This window comes from Theropithecus gelada, chromosome 1 (assembly GCF_003255815.1).
Source record: "Theropithecus gelada isolate Dixy chromosome 1, Tgel_1.0, whole genome shotgun sequence".
NCBI lineage: Eukaryota > Metazoa > Chordata > Mammalia > Primates > Cercopithecidae > Theropithecus > Theropithecus gelada.
The window spans coordinates 118,912,590-118,928,115 of NC_037668.1; the positions used below are offsets into that span (position 1 = coordinate 118,912,590).

The 15,526-nt window shown below is 39.0% G+C and overlaps 1 protein-coding gene across 6 annotated transcripts in view; it reads right to left on the reverse strand.

Annotated features, from left to right (window-relative positions):
• The window catches only part of ZNF644 (zinc finger protein 644), a 100,948-nt gene extending 85,768 nt beyond the window's left edge, over positions 1-15,180 (reverse strand). Inside the window, exons 1-2 of one of the 6 annotated variants that reach the window (XM_025398457.1) lie at positions 14,806-15,082; positions 14,505-14,617 (exon numbers count right to left, since the gene is read on the reverse strand). The gene's annotated coding sequence lies outside the window, so the exon portion shown is untranslated. Of the gene's footprint in view, positions 1-12,789; positions 14,021-14,090; positions 14,329-14,504 lie in introns of those variants that run through there. The other 5 variants (XM_025398414.1, XM_025398433.1, XM_025398441.1 and 2 more) reach the window with 5 other exon arrangements.
• Between the last annotated feature and the right edge of the window lie 346 nt (positions 15,181-15,526).

Below are 15,526 nucleotides of genomic sequence, written 5' to 3' on the forward strand. Positions count from 1 at the left end.
GAAATTTCACCATGATATATCTTGATGTTCTTTTTTTCAGTCACCATGTTGAGCATTCATGAGCCCTTTCACTGTGGAAATTCACATAATTTCTTCCATTTTTTCCTTTTTTTTTTTTTTTTTTAAGACAGTGTCTCCCACTGTTGCACAAGCTGGAGTGCAGGAGCGCCACCTCAGCTCACTGCAACCTCTGCCTCCCAGGTTCAAGCGATTTGCTCAGATTACAGGTGCATACCAACACGCCCGGCTAACTTTTGTATTTTAGTAGAGACAGGGTTTCACCATGTTGACCAGGCTGGTCTTGAACTCCTGACCTCAGGTGATCCGCCCACCTCGACCACCCAAAGGGCTGAGATTACAGGCATAAGCCACCGCATCCAGCCAATTCTTACTTTTCATATGTTGAACGTGCATGCAAGTGTGATCCTCTAGTTTTCTTATTTTCTCCCACTTTACAACTCTTTTTGTCCTCCTCTGTGAGCGTTTTCTCAACTTTATTTTCCAACCTTCTAATAAGAATTTAATATTCTGAATTTCCAATTATTCTATGAAGTGTTTCATATTCTAAATTTCTAGATGCTCTTCTTTTCTGGGCACCGCTTTTTCATAGCATCCTTTCTTGTTTCAAAGATGCAGTATCTACTTCTGAAGAAATCAGTAACTTTTTATAAAAACTTGTCTTCTTCTTCAAGTATTTCCATTTCCCTCTTCTCTTTCATATTAAGGTCATCCTCAAATATTTGGTGATCCTTAATCTCATATTTAAGGTTGAGGCATTTCAAAGTTGCCTAGAGATTCTGTCTTAATGAGGAGACATACTGTAGGATTATCCATCTGGGCCACATCTGTTATCAGTTAGACATTTTTCCTGATCTCATCAGTTTGCTGTCACAGGATGAATCTTTTAATCTCACAGCTAGATGGGGCAAGAACTTGTCAGCCAGTATTCTCCGAACTGGGAAGGGAAAAAGAGATTGGGAATAACTCTCAGATCAACATGTAGATTTTCATGTAATTCTCCCTGTTTTCCAGTATGATGCCCTTAACCTGAACTGTGCCTACTGTTCTCAAGTACAGAGATCCTCAGGTTGAATGTCAAAGAAGAAAACTTGGATGAGGCAGGAGTCCCTTTCCTGGAACCATCAGTGTTGCTTACTTGTTACACAGACTTTTAGACAATTCCTTCAGAGGTCCCTGCAGACACCAATTCCTGAAGCATTCCAGGGCCCTACAGCACCAGTTCTAGACTAATTCTAGGCCTTCTCCACTGACAGCAGAAGGTTCCGCTTTCTCTCATCTACAAACAAATGGAGATAGGGCTATTCTCAAGAACTATGGAGCCATACACAGGTATTAAAAAGCGACTACTTAAGCAAGCAACTCAGAGCAGCATTTTCAGAAAAGCTTCCTATACCACTAGTTCATCAGGATAATCAGAAAACAGCTGATAGTTCTGCTGACATTCCTTTTCACCCATACTATCATACAGAAACCTCATTTTTCAGAGACGTAGATGAAATCTCTAGGTCCCAGTGATAGTAGGGAGCAACCCACTGTATTTTGCTTTAGCTGATCTGCCTCATCAGATAACTTGGACAAAGTGAAACATACCTCCTGATTTTACCACGTTCCCAAAAACCTCACTATTAATGTCTTTACTTGCTGCAGTTAAATGGCAAGTAATAATTGTGCAGATGAAGGTGATTCATAAATAACCAAGGTTGAAAAGCACAGTAGAAAGACAAAAAACTGACGGCAGAAATAACGGAAGGCTGTGTGCCCAAAGCTGGAAAGGACTTCATCAGTACTGACCATCAGAATAAAAAGGCTGGTCTCAGTAGCTCACAACTGTAATCACAGCACCTTGGGAGGCCAGGAGCACTGCTTGAGCCCAAGAGTTCAAGACCAGCCTGGGCAACAAAGTGCGACCTGTCTCTACAAAATAGTACTAATAATAGAAAGAAAAGAATGGCTTATGACAGCTTGGGCAACACCTGTTGGAAAGGAGCGAAGGGGAAAGACTTAGTGCCAGCAGAGAACTACTGCATACTAAATCCTAAAAGCTTAATTTAACTGTGACAATGTTTAAAATGTAAATGTTAAGCTAAAACATGGTATCTTAAAACTCTAAAACTATTAGTTCCCAAGCTTCTGTTCTATTTCCTAACTCTTAAAAAAAACGAGGATTTAAAAAATTGTATTACTTTTATAATTTTTCCTGTTTTTCTAATTCTATTTTTAAAATGACCTTTACCCATTATAAAACATAATGTACATTCAATTTAGGAATTATTAAAAACTCTACATCTTAAGAACATTATTTTCCTATAAAAGCAGAGTATTCCCAAATGTTCCTATATTTTAAAACAAGTGTCTACTTAAAAACAAATATAAATACGTAGTACTCATTGTTAATTTTTATTATTTCCTGTTTTCCCACCAGCTCCAATGCAAATTATAATGTCTCTTAAGCCATGAATAAAATATAGAATTTTAACTCAAAATTCAGCATACAAGTTCTTACCAGTTACCTTAAATATTCTTTACTTAGGAAAACACCATTATAGCATAACTTTCTTGGTTTTCAAAATAAACTTAACAGAAAAAAAAGTCCAAGCCAGTTTTTTTTTTAAGAGAAAGGCCTACCTCAATTAGTGCTAGTAAGTCATATGCAAACTCTATCTCCATTTATTTTGAATATCAGAAGATAATAAAATTCTCATTCTTATTTTAGCTCTGTACTACAAACTGAGGAGCCACAATATTTGATTTGACTTATTTAAAACTACATATCCTTACTCTTAATATACCCTTCCCACTCACCAAGATAATAAACACTAACTGGCCTTCCTCACTTCAATCTCCTCTCCAATCATGCTGTATCTGGCTGCTAATCATATTTCTTCATGTAATTCTGTTCAATGATCTTCAGTAGAACTCCTTATTTCCAATTTCTAATCCAAACTTCTTTAGATCCCTCCAGCTCATGCCACAATCTTATTTTTTACTATATTCGTTTAAAATAGACTCTAACCAAGGAAAATGCTTGCATTCCACAACTCTCATGTCTGTGCTTTTTTTTTTTTTTTTTTTTCCCCTGAGCCGCAGTCTCACTCTGTCACCCAGGCTGAGTGTGGTGGCACAATCTCAGCTCACTGCAACCTCTACCTCCCAGGTTCAAGTGATTCTCCTGTCTCAGCCTCCCGAGTAGCTGGGATTGCAGGCACCCACCACCACACCCGGCTAATTTCTTTTTTTCTTTTTTTTTTTTTTTTTGTATTTTTAGTAGAGACTGGGTTTCACTATGTTGGCCAAGCTGGTCTCAAACTCCTGACCTCAGGTGCTCCACCTGCCTCAGCATCCCAAAATATCTGCGCTTTTTTAACATGCTCTTCCCCCTAGCTGTTATTTCCTTCCCTTTTCACCAACCTATACATACCACTTCTTCAAAATCTAGGTTAAAAAATTATTTTTGTCAAGAAGCTTTATTAATTAATCTTATTAAAGATTTTATTTTGTCAGCTCAGTAATTTAAATGTTTCACAGTTAAGTACTCTTCAAGTTATATCTTAGATCATGAGCTCTTTGGAGTAGAAGCCATATCCTGTGCTCTGTATATATGCATCCCTACTCCTAGTGAAGCATTAGCTGAATTTTGTATGACAACTAACCCAGTTAAATAAAACATGTGAAAACTGGGGGAAATACAACCAGACAAACAAGACTTTTCTGAATACAAAAAAACTGAAATCTCCCAAAACTAAATTCAAATGTAACATTCATTTTTGTCAAAACAACGTGTAAACATAGAACACAAACTTGAGTGTATTTTTTCCTACATACATTAGTTCTGAAGATGATAATTAAGAAAATTCTAATTGTTTTATGTTAGTGATTTTCTAAATCTAGCCCCCAAAAGCTGTTATGTATAAAGTCTCAATATTTTGGAGATAATAATCATATAGTTTTTTTAATGTCTAATTTAACCAATTTGCTAATTTAGCCTTTTATACTTCACAAAAGCTACAATAAGAAAAGTTGACAGGCGAGATTTTATTATTTCTTCAAGACAAATACTAAAATCCTTGGAGCAAGAGTATATTAAACAAATTTATTACAAATTCCAAAAGACAAAACTTCTTTATATAGAGTAAATATTTTCATTTATAAACTCAAGAGCATTAGCAATCCAAATGTTAAAGAGAAAGTCTTTTCATATCCATTTCTGCACAATTTACATATTCATTCTTCAAAACTAGATATACTAGAATGCGAAGACACATTTTTTATTATTATGTACTTTTAACAACTTTATTATAATACACATTTCAGAAAAAATTCTTTATCTGCAAAGCACCAATTTAATATTTCTATACTACAATAAGGTTTCTACTATTCAGTATTTACAAAAAATAATGCTACAACTATTAATTCCATTTGGGGAAAAAAACTGATTCAAGTACTAAAAGTAAAAACCATGATGAACAATTCTATTTCAGTTTTCCATTTATAAAGTCTCCTACATGGGCTTTAACCATTCACACTTGTAAGCAACTGTCCATAAGGTAACATTCTAGTTATATTCTACTTTTCTGTTGGACAGGTTAGATACCTACCTATAAAAAAAAAAGGTACACCTATTTATTCCTACTTCTAAAACTAAAATCAAAAATACCCATATACCTTAATAAGCAACCTAAAATGCCTAATAGCTAACTGATAAAATGCCTGGAAGCTACTATCAAAGAGGCTCCAAAAACCGTTATATAAGGAGGCAATCCACAACCTCCTCCACCTACTTCCTGGCTATATGCCTAGAGAACACTGTAATGACAGCAAGCCAGGCAACTATATTATCGGTGGAGGCAACTCAAATCTCTGCATTCTAAACAAAATATCAAGTCATAAAACTAATGTCTAAAGGAGCACTATTATGAACACTAAGAAGCACCTCTCTGATTTTGTCACTGGGGGGAAAAAAGGGCCATAGTACCAAATTTCATCTGATTTACCTCCCAATTCATAACAATGCCAAACAAGGACAGAAGAAAAGAGAGATGGATTCAAGCATCAATTCTCACTAACCTTGAAAAGGAGAACAAATATGCCGTAAGAAGTTCAGAAACAAAAACTCCAGCCCGGGCAACATGGTAAAACCCCGTCTCTACTACAAAAAAAAAAAAAAAAAATTCAGCCAGGCATGATGGCGTGCACCTGTAGTTCCAGGTACTCAGGAAGCTGAAGTGGGAGGATCGTTTGAGCCTGGGAGGTGAAGGTTGCAGTGAGCTGAGATTGCGCCAATGCACTCCAGCTAGGATGACAGAGTGAGACCCTGTCTCAAAAGAAAAAAAAAGGAAGGAAAATAAAAAGAAACAAGCAAAAACTAATTTATGGTGATAGAGGTTAGAGGCTAGAATAGTGGTTACTTCTGTAGGGAGAAATTAATAGGAGGGAGCACAAGGCACCTTTAATCAGTGAAGAAAAACATTCTTCTACATCTCAATCTGGGTAATTCATTTAAAATAGATAGGCTCTAACCAGGGAAAATGCTTGCATTCCACAACTCTCATGTCTATGCTTTTTTTACATCCTCTTCTCCCCAGGCGTAACCCAGTACCTCCCAGTACCTGGGAGTTACCTGGGTATACTTATATGTATAAATTTACTGAGTTGTACTTAAGATTTGTGCACCTCACTGTAAGTACACTGTAAGTTATACCTAAATAAAACTTAAAAACAAGTAACCAATAATAGCTAAATCTAAAAACCTTTTCTCAATTCTCATCCTTCTGTATCAATCCATCGTATTGTTAATTACAGAACATCAATATTCCCTAAACGAAACTCTTTCCCTTTTGAAGATCCACAAGGCTTTGTTAGGATGTTTTTTCCAGCATTTTCTGTGGTGTCACATTAATTCTCTCTAAATATTAATTCAATATTTATCTTTTTTTTTTTTTTTTTGGAGACAGAGTCTCACTCTGTCACCCACGCGGGATGCAGTGGCATGATCTTGGCTTACTGCAACCTCCACCTCTCAGGTTTAAGCGATTCTCCTGCCTCAGCCTCCCAAGTAGCTGGGATTACAGGTGCACGCCACCATGCCCAGCTAATTTTTGCATTTTTAGTAGAGATGGGATTTCATCATGTTGGCCAGGCTGGTCTCGAATTCCTGACCTCAGGTGATCTGCCTGCCTCAGCCTCCCACAGTGCTGGGATTACAGGCGTGAGCCAATGCACCCAGCTAATTCAGTATGTATCAAGTGCTCATGTATGAGACATGAATTAGGCACCCTCCAATACATATTCGCAATCACACACACACACATACACACACACATACCCCAAACTATATTCCCTAAACTGGATTCAAGCCACTCTATTACCTGGTATCAAACCGTATTTGCTTAATTTTAATTCCCATCACTCCTTTATGGGAATATTCTTCTCAAGTATTTTCTGTTTTCAGCCATTCTTTACTGTTCAGTTCTATTTCTATATTATTCTTTCTCTGTACCCCTATAGGACTTACTATCTGTAATTGCACTGTCCAACACAGTAACTGTATGTGGCTACTGAATACCTGAAGTCTGGCTAGTCTGAATTGAGATGTGCTTTAAGTATGTAATACCAACAGATTTTGAAGACTTAATATGGTTAAAAAAAAGAAAAAATGTAAAATAGTTCAGTCATGTTTATATGTTGAAATAATAGTACTTGAGATACGCTGCGTTAAATAAAAATCCATTAATAAAATTTCACCTATTTTTATTTTTTGATGTAGCTATAGAAAATCTAAAATTGCATTTGTGACTCAACTTATATTTCTATTGTGCAGTGTTGACCTATACAATCTATTTATAAATGCCCACAAATTATCTTTTTCTTCTTCTTAAACTAATACAAATTGTATATATTTATGGTGTACAACACATTTTGAAAAACATATAAATTATGCAATGGTTAAATTTAGCTAATTAACATATGGATTACCTCACTTAGTTATATTTTGTGGTATGAACACTTAAAATGTACTCTCCCAGCAACTTTGAAGTATGCAATATTAACTATAGTCACTATGTCCCACAAATTATATCAACATATAATGCCATCTTCCCAATGAGTGCCAGAATTCGCTTTTTTCTTTTATGAATTAAATAAAATTATATTAGGAATTACTAATAGTAACTAGATAAGTTTTAAGTGCCCATTTAATTTTAATATCCCTTTAAGATTTTTCACAAGGAAGCGCAAGGCATTTCAAAGTGTTAAAATATATTTTAAAAAGTTGTTTTCAGATAGCTATAAATTATTCAATTTCTCATCTGTATTTTACTTATATCCAATTCTAAGTTCAAATGTCCCACCAGCAAGGATAGATGGCATGACTAAACCTGTAGCAATCCAAATCCCATAAAGTATTAGTTCTGATTAAGTATGATTTTTTTCATCTTAGTCACTCAGTAAAGGGCAGCATCCATTTTGGTCAATATCATTGTATCAATGTCCAGCAGCCAAGACAAAGAGCCTTTATATGGTGGTATGAATAGACAATGTGAGCAATACGACACCACTTGAAATAAGGGCAGGGAGAAAAATGTTTTTATAATGCTAAGTTTTAAAACTAGGAGATGAAACTTACAAATTGTATAACAACTAGGTAAAAGGATATATATAAAAGAAGAACAGGAAGGTAGAACAGAAAGGTCTCCTCTCCAGACCTTTCTCAAGATGTACCTAGGTTCAAACTTGGCTGCTACACTATTAAGTGGATGTGTTTCCTCACATGTAAAGTGGGAATATATATATCACAGGATTATTAAAAGAATATAGTAGATGCTTACTTAATGTCATCTGTCTTTAATACTAATAATTATATAATGGTAATAAGATTATGGGTGACTTCCCCCTTCACTTTCCAAATTGCTGTAAATATTTTCCAAGCATAAATGAAAAACTTACAATTTCATACTAGCACCCCTCCTCAAGTGAACCTAAAATTATTTTTATCAGCTGTCTTTGACAAATTTGCTTATAAGCTTAAAATCTGTGTTTGTGCTAGAAGGTTAGTGGTAGAAAGAAAATTAAAGAGGGGGAACTGATAACTTTAACACCATACCAGCACAGACATATACAAAACAAAGTGTGGAGAGGAAAACAGCAAAAGGAAATGCTGTTTGGGAAATTCCCAACTCAGACTATCCAATGAAAAGATTAGATTCCACCCTCCTCAATCTAGCTACCTACCAGTTACTCCTCACTCTCATCTTGGGTTTATATGTACATTACAAATATGCATAGTCACTGACCTTCTTCTCTCTACTAATGGTCACCACATGGCCTCACAGTCAAAAATTGAAAGAAGAGTGAAGAAATTCAGGATGTGTAACAAAGACAAACCAATGCACTGGTTGGGAAATAACTTCATTAAAATGTACTCATTCCCAAGTGCATCTACTTATCTGCTGACAGTGCTGGGAATGCATTCCTGAAATATTTAACCTGGTTATAAGATTCTACTGCTAGAATCAGAGAAGGCACACTTTGATGCCTACTTCTCACTTCCTCTATAACAACCTTGTCTTTATAGGTATGGCTTAAAATGGTACATTAGCAAAAGTATACAACTCCAAATCACTCGCAGGTGAAAATTTCAAGTTAACGTAGAAAGAATAATTAAACAATGGTAACAATAACTATATTACTCTAACAACTAACACTTACTTTACTCAGTATTGTGTGCCAGAAAGCTAAGGACTTTACACGAATTAGGTAATATCAACCCTAAACCTCTTTGAAGATGGTAATTACTAATTCCACTTGCTTAGTGCTCACACAGCTAAATCTGAACCCTGCCAATTTTACTTCAAGGCTTACACTTTTAAAACTTATCACATCCTGCCTCTTTATATATGCATAATTACATTTGCAATTGTGATTCTGTGTGTGTGTGTCTGTGTGTAAAGTATTTAGTGAGTCAGTAGCAAACAAAAGGCAATTCCAACTCTGTGAAGGCTTTTACCCACCGTCACAAACCAACAATAAATTGGGAATCACCCCTCCCCTCCCCACTAAGTGGTGCTCTGAAAGTACTAGTTTTACAATCATACATCACTTAAGCATGGATGTACATTCTGAAAGATGCGTTCTTAGGCAATTTGGTCACTGTGCAAACATCTCAAAGTGTACTCAAACCTACATGGTAGAGGCTGCTTACACACCTAGGCTACTTGGTATAGCCTATTGTTCCTAGGTCACAACATGCTCTTGTAAAGCATGTTACTGTACTGAATACCATACACAATTGTAACATAACTGTTAAGTATTTGTGTATCTAAACACAGAACATAAAATACAGTAAAAATACAGTATTATAATCTTACAGGACCCCCATTGTAAATGAAGTCCACTACTGACCAAAAAACACCATTACGCTGCACATGACTGCACTTAACATCTTTCTCAAGAAACTAAGGAAAGAGATACCTGTAAGTAAAATACTAATCTTTTCAAAAAATTAGATAGAAAATTCATTGACTACAGGTAAACATGCTTTGTAAAGTGTAAAGAATTTTAATCTTAACACTTTATTAGGTATTTTTATTTTCAATTGTCTATTTGGCTCAAGACATATTTATGTTTCTAGAGTTTGTACAAAGTCTTTCTTTTTTGAGACAGGGTCTCACTCTGTCACCCAGGCTAGAGTGCAGTGGCACAGTATCTGCTCACTGAAGGCTCTGCCTCCCAAGTTCAAGCGATTCTCCTGCCTCTGCCTACCAAGTAGCTGGGACTACAAGCATGTGCCACCACGCCCAACTAATTTTTGTATTTTTGGTAGAGACGGGGTTTCATCATGTTGGCCAGGCTGGTCTCAAACTCCTGACCTCAAGTGATCCACCCACCTCGGTCTCCCAAAGTGCTGGGATTACAGGTGTGAGCCACCACACCCGGCCTGTATAAAGTATTTTAAAAGCTGTATTTCCAACTTAAAAGAAGATATACATATCAAAAGGCTTAACACATAAAATCTGCATTCATCACTCTAACCCAACTTCAGTTCTACCAAAATCTAGGCTAGCAGAATTAAGTTTCATGTAACAAATCACTTATCTTTATTTTTACTTACAAGATCTGTTTCAAGGATTCCAAACGAAATGGAAAGACTACAGCTAGCAGACAGAAGGGGTAGGGCCAAGATTAGTAGAAGGAGAGTGGAAAGAAAATCTCTCAGAAACGCTAACCTTAATCCAGTCTCACTTTCGCCCAACCAAGAGAAGTGTGCACTGCTGCTGCTTCTGCCCTGGCAGGCTCCTCGTCCTCTTCCTCTTGAAATCCTCTGCTTTTTTCCTCCTGGAAAGTTAGTCTCACAGGGCTGTTTTCCTAACATTTCTCAACTGTCAAAGGATTTCTTATCTTGAAATTAAAAGAAAAAAAATCTACTAACTCTCCATAATCACATAAGAGTTCCCAGGAAGTTAAAAAACAACAGTAACTCCTGCCAGGCACGGTGGTTCACACCTGTAATCCCAGCACTTTGAGAGGCCAAGGCGGGTGGATCACCTGAGGTCAGGAGTTCAAGACCAGCCTGGCCAACATGGTGAAACCCCATCTCTACTGAAAACACAAAAATTAGCCAGGCACGGTGGCAGGCGCCCGTAATCCCAGCTACTTGAGAGACTGAGGCAGGAGAATCACCTGAACATGGGAGGTGGAGGTGGCAAAGAGCCAACATTGCACCACTGCACCCCTGCCTGGGCAACAAACTGTGACTCTGTCCCCCCACCAAAAAGAAAGAAAAAGAAAGGATAGTAACTCTATGGTTCAACTTGGCAGATCTGCAAAAAAAAAAATAGAATGCAGCAACTACGACCTTGGAGAAGAGAAAACACCTTTTTCATGGGAACTTCCTCTCCTTGAAGAAAGAATTTAATTTAGAGTTCTACTACCCTCGGGGTCTCCTGTGATCTTCATGTTTGTTTCTTAAGGAGAAGAGGAGATATCTTTTAGCCAACCAGCAGGGTGAGCTAGTGCTAGCATCAGTTCCATGATTCTCAAATCTCCCAAAACTCAATGGTGTAAATGGCTTGCACTATTAATAGCAATTTATTTCCCTGTAATAAACCTGAATCAAAAACACCACGTCTAGAACTGCTTCAGTCAATGCTATACCTGACAACTTTACTCAATACTTACAGATTCTCCATTTATGACACGTTCTCTTCACCAGAAAAATAACAAGTGTAAATAAAAGCTCATCTGAATATGTATCCATAGTATCCACTCTTTATTCTCTTGTTTTATTTTACAAGGTTACTAATTTAAAACATTTAGAAAACACTTTTAAAAAATGGCTAAAACAAGTGCTCTATAAAATTAGGGTTAGATAACTCAACATGCCAATTTCTCTATTTGCGACAAGCTACAATCGTCTTAGGACCTGACTGAAAAGCCTTCCCACAAGAATAAGATTCACTTTTCCTTCCAGAATCATCACATCCTAAGAAAATGGTCAAAATAAGTAACCCTAAAGAACAGTATTTAGGATGACAGAAAAAAATGGACCTGACCTTTCTCTAGATTGCAGATATCCCACCACTTCTATTCTCCTTGAAACTTTCTTTTCTCCTCCTGCTACCCATTAACAGTCTCAATTCACCCAAAACAATCTTATAACTTGAAGGACAAATTAAAACTGGAAAATGTTTAAGGTTGGCAGGTGACAGACCACTTTATAACTACAAATAACCTGAAAGTGACTCTAATTTTCACAAAATGAAAGTGTAAGTAAATCCACTCACATAATATTGAAAATTGTAAAACAGCTTATCAACGTACAAAAATCAGTAATTTAAAAGCACCTGAAATGACCCATAAAAACTTTTAAAACCTTAAAACAAGTTAACTTTTTGCTAAATTTGACATTCAAAGAAGTTAAAGATCACTGTAGGGTCCCACCATAAATGACAGTCACTACTTGTTCAATTTCCTGACAGACCTTAGAGATACCACTCAGTAGAAGCAGTAGTCTTAAAAAGTTGTTTTAAAAAAAAGGAACATTCTGAGTGGCACATTTGTTTATCCAACCAAAACACTATTACAAAATGAAAGACACCATTATTTTCAGCATTGATCTCATTTCTTTTCTTATGTAATAACTGGCAATAACAGCAGTTATTTCAAACTTTCAAAGAAATTTATCAAGTACCTGATCGTTTTTTAATTTTTCAATTTCTGGGTCACGATTGCATTTGGAAAACCTTAAAATTCAAAAGCAACATTGCTCTGAAACTATCCGATATTTCTGTATTTTGTACCTGATTCTGTTTCACTGAAAGTCACTTTAAAAACTAAGTTACCACATAATATGAAAGTTTTTTGTTTTTTGTTCTGAGACGTAGTCTCACTGTGTCGCCAGGCTGGAGTGCAGCGGCACGATCTCAGCTCACTGCAACCTCTGCCTCCTGGGTTCAAGTGATTCTCCTGCCTCTGCCTCCCGAGTAGCTGGGACTACAGGCGTGCGCCACTACGCCCAGCTAATTTTTGCATTTTTAGTAGAGACAGGGCTTCACCATGTTAGCCAAGATGGTTGGTCTCCATCTCTTCACCTCGTGATCTGCCCACCTCGGCCTCCCAAAGTGCTGGGATTACAGGCGTGAGCCACCGTGCCCGGCCAATACGAAAGTTTTAAACTTATTGTCACAGAAGTTCTCATGAACCTAATAATACTTAATTAACAAGTATTCTCAATAACATCCCCTTTTTTAACCATTATTAGTTGTAGATATTCACCTTCTCATCCCAGCAATATGACAAATACAAACAGCAATGGGTAGAGGCTGAAAGGCAATTTTGCATTATGCCACTAACTTAATCATCTCTGGACCTCAATATATTGTAAAAGAGGAGGGTAAGAGCAGTTGTTCTTTGATATTCCTTCCACAGTAAAACTACATGATCCAGGAAAACATTTGCTAATGTTAATGCATCTCCTACTCATTAATACAAGACTGTTCTGTATTAGAAGAAAAGCTAAAAAAAGAGAAAATATATATCTGAAAAGAACAAGGAAATGAAAGTTAAGTAATGCTGAAAAATTCAAATTTCAATTTGAACACAGAGATCTAAACACTGATGTGTTTAAATATCCCTCCAATCAAGGAATTCTGTTAATGGCCAACACAAAACATTAGGTGTTTCAAAATCTTGTACTTCATTAGTTAATACCAACACAAAGTATGATATAATTGCAGTACAACTTTGTTAGAAATTGTAAGGCTTTTAAAAGCAATACATACCACTGCATTAATACTAATCAAGCTTTATCTTTCACCAATTCAAAAGTCTTAAGCTAGATTATAGCCTTATTATAAAACCGAGTTTTTTCTTAGCAAACCTACTAAAATGCAGTATTACTGCCACCAAGTTCCCTAGATACTTACACATGCCACTCAAGGCAAACAGCCAGGTTTCCTTTCTTTGAGAAACTTTAGTTGTCTATTTTTTGAAACGTTTTCCTTCTTATGGGACCAAAAACTGTTTACAACTAAAGCAAACTACTGCAGGGAGGGAATACACAATTAAAACAAATCTACCATCCAGATGCAACAAGCGTGGAATTAGTCAGGACTGGACAGGATAGACAGTGGTGTTTTGATACTTCTGTTGAAAGTATTAACAAGACAGGACCATCATTTGCCCCCAATTATGTTTATCCCCTCGTTGAGTTTGATGATCACACAAAATCTGAAGTCTAAATATAAACGTTTTTATATTCAAAGTCAATATTACTTATACAGTTCAAGAAAACTTTTCCACTAATGTTGCTAAACCATAGATGGATCCCAACAAGAGTTGTCTGTAGAAGTCTCGTAACAAGTAACCTTTAGCTCCACCACCTAAGCTTCCAATCACTGAGAAGAGTCTGGGACAACTCATCTTCAGGTTCACGGGAGAAGTGGAGCACACCTGCTTTCCTCTGGCAGAGTCACTTCCCAGGGACACAAAGGCCAGAGAATCAGACCTGGAGAGGCAAAAAGCTTTAGCTGGACACCCACCAAGCCCTGGCAACCCAAACACTTCGAGCGATTTACCTCTTGCTGTTACTTCCCAGGCACCTAGTCGCATAAGATCTTGCAGGACGGGGGGAGGGAAGGGCTATGCGGTCCTGTCCCAAGTAAGGGGAGGGGTGTGTACAGTAAATGCCGGAGCCGGCGTTTCTGGCCACAACCGAGCAGCCTCAACGAGAGGGGTTGGTGACCGTTCTCGGCCCGCCCCGTTACTCAGTGCATTGCAATGGCGACCGCCAGGCTCCCCAAGCCGCCTGATCTCGGCCCCTTCCCCCTACTGCTCACTGGCTGCTCGGCTTCATGTGACTAAACAAAACCCCCAAGTCTAGTGCCCAGCTCAGCCCCTTTGTGTCCGCTACCGGATCCTCCGACGCCGCAGCGGAAAGGCCCCCCCATCCCTCCGCCGAGTCCCGCCCCGCGGCGGCGGCCGCCGCTCACCTCAGGCTCCGTGGCCCCCAGCGACCGCTGCGGCCGCCGCCTCCCCGAACCCGGGGCCCGGGCTCCTTGTGTAGCACCAACTCCGCCTCCTCGGCCGCCGCCGCCATCTTAGCCTGTGCGGCAAAATGCGTCCTTTTGGATGGTTGGGACCCAGCCTAGGGCGTAGCTCCCCGGGCTCGAGAGCCGGAGGCCGGGTCCCCCAAGTTCTTCCGCCACCCTCAGTCCCGCCGCTGCCACAGCCCAGAGGCCCGAAACCCACTCGGGTCCCGGCGAATCTGACCAAATAACCCCTGAAACTCACAGTTTGGTGCCGTGTGCGTCAAACCGGGGCGACGTTGGGAGCGCGCGGCGTCCCCGCGTCACACGCCGTTCTGTACGCTACTCGGCTCCAGCGGCCCCCCTCCGCTCCCCGCTTTTCGCCTCCAGCCCCGGTTCCCACGGCGCAGGCGCGCTGCTTTCCCGCCTCTGCCGGGCTGCGGGCCGCGGGGGTGGCCAGCGAGGAGCTCCCGGAAAGCTTCGCACTGGTGGAGCGTCTGGGCCAATTAGACAAACGGGGGCAGCGGAAACAGTGCACCACTGTTCTCGGGTGCCAGAAACCAAACAAGGTCACCTCCCCCAGCGCTGACCTAATCACTCCTAAGGAGGTTCCCGCCCCAAAGTAGGCACGCTCCAAATATGGTGGTGCCCAAACTCTGCAAGACCCAAGCACTAGGCATGCCTAGGCCCTTTAAGGTGGAACAGGCCCAGGTTTGAGTTCCATGATCACGAGCTTGCAAAAATCTCTGTTATTTCTTCCTGTTGAGGAAAACAGCCGAAGAATGCAATATTTGCCAATCACAACTGTAGTAATGGCAGAGGGAAGGTTTTAGGATCTTAAGGGGGCAGATTGTTGGGAGTTGCTTGATGGCCAGGCAGAGCATCAAGTGTGACATCTCAGTTACCCGGACAGCCTGCCCTAAAAGGTGGCCGAGGTTTGCTCCAGTTTGACTCTCTGAGGATACTCTCTCCCTGCCTTACTGAAA